Here is a 2255-nt window from a genome sequence, read left to right as displayed (position 1 = left end):
CTCGGAAAGCGTGATGGACTATGGTAAAGGTGATATGGACCTTAACTTCGCTGAAGCAGCTCAAGGCTTGCTTACAGCTAATCAGCTGGCATGTGCAAGAAGACCCTGCGCAGGGAAACTGCAAAAATGTACAGGCCTAGCCTCCACGTGCCATGTCAGCTGTCACTATGCACCTGTACGGGAGCAGATGTTATGAAACTGAAACTGTGAGTACAAGTGCATAACCCACTTGCTTAAACAAGAATAGAGGGCAGTCATCTTGTTGTTGTTTGTTGTCGAGGTTTGAGGTGACATTTGCAAACAAGAGGGCCGGTGAGAGCGTCTGGCTGCATCTGAGTGTCTGTTGCTTGAAGCGAGTATAAACGAAAATTCAGTCGTGGCTTAGTACCACATTTGGCTAGGTCGGCAGATATGCAGACACGCAGTTTTGCGTACACATCATTGCCGGAACACGGCCACTATTCCGCAGATGAGGGCTGGGGGAAGGGCGGGGGAGGCGGTTGGCGGAGGGGGAAAGGGGAGGGTGGGGGGGAGGGGGCTCTAATAGCAGAAGCAAGTTCACTCGCCTTATTCCTTTGTTCCATGTCAACAATATCAATGTTTATACCTACTCGCTCTGAGGGTTAAAGGTATCAGACACTTCTGCGCAACGTCAGTGAAAGTCACATTCATGTCGCTTTCAAATAAAGGCCAAAAAATGTAGTGCACCGCTGAGTATCAAAAAACAGTTTCAATGCGCTCGTCACAATAGCCCATGTCCTCCAGAAAATGTCTACCACAATCTGGCCCTTTTCCGGCCATTGAGCCTTTGACGCTGTGAAGCAGCCGTCCCAACAGTTGGCCAGCTATGCCAAACGGTCTTGCATTGTGTAGGTATGGCAGCCATCTTGGAATCTAATATGGCAGAATCTTGATGTTTATAATATTGATTTCGTTGGATTCCTCGACCCTGAAATTATGGGTAGGCCACTGGAATTGCCTTCCTATCTGCCTTAGTTTCGAAGTTATAGTCAATTATGTTTATCATAGTGGCCATCTTGGAATCTAATATGGCGGACACCTGACGTTCATAATAATAGTTTCACTAAATTCCTTGACCCTGAAAACGGGGGGTTAGCTACTGAAACTACATTTCTATCTTCTTTAGTTCCAAAGTTATAGTCAATTATGCTTATAATAGCGGCCATCTTGGAATCCAATATGGCGGACACCTGATGTTCATAATAATGGTTTCACTGAATTCCTTGACCCTAAAAATGGGGGGTTAGCCACTAAAATTACATTTCTATCTGCCTTAGCTTTGAAGATATAGGCAAAAGTATGTCCAGCCTGGCGGCCATATCGAAATTCAAGATGGCGGCCACCAGGAGGCGTTTCAGAGTTGGGTCCTAATCGAAAAATGACCCCACTGGGGTCCCCTACGTATGTGCCAAGTTTCATAATTTCTCCAAAAAGTGAAATATTTTTTTACTTAGCCGCTGGACTAATACCATATATGTACGCATGAAATCTCTCGCACGCCCAAACTAGACCCATAGCGCTTCATGCTCTGTGAATATCTACGTTCACAGTCGCTCAAACTACGACTCGCATAACATACTGGTACGAACTTCCCATTCTGTTCCTGTACTAGCACAGCACCTAGACCAACTGGACTAGCATCAGCTATCACCTTAATGGGGGCATCTTTAACAAAGTAAGCCAACGTTATTGCTTTAGCGAGAATGTCCTTCAAAGCCTGGAATGATGCTTTCTGCTCGGGACCAAAGTTGAATGGTACATCCTTACGAGTCAGTTTCCTCAGTGGCTCAGAAATGGTCGTGAACTGCGGTATAAACTTGCCACTATAACACACTAGACCTAAAAAGCTTCGCACCTCCGATACACTCGCTGGCTCTCGCGCTTCCATCACAGCTTTTACCCTGTCCTCAGTAGGCCCTATACCCTTCTCGGATAGTAGTATCCCCATGAATACAAGCTGATCTATATCAAATTGACATTTGTCGGGATTCAGTGTTAGTCCGCTGGACTGCAGCCGTTTCATAACTGCATGTAGCTGTCTATCATGTGTTTCTTTATCAGGTCCATGCACTATGATATCGTCAGAGATATTTTCCACACCCTCGATGCCTGCTAACGATGTTGTTATCTCGTGTTGATATTGCTCGCTGGCGGAACATACACCAAACAATAATATTTTATAGCGATACAGCCCTGAATGAGTGGCGAATGTGGTGATTTCACGACACTCTGGA

This window comes from Priapulus caudatus, unplaced genomic scaffold, assembly GCF_000485595.1.
Source record: "Priapulus caudatus unplaced genomic scaffold, Priapulus_caudatus-5.0.1 Scaffold146, whole genome shotgun sequence".
NCBI lineage: Eukaryota > Metazoa > Priapulida > Priapulimorpha > Priapulimorphida > Priapulidae > Priapulus > Priapulus caudatus.
The sequence above is the reverse complement of the archived record's forward strand: the minus strand, read 5'-3'. Positions refer to the sequence as shown.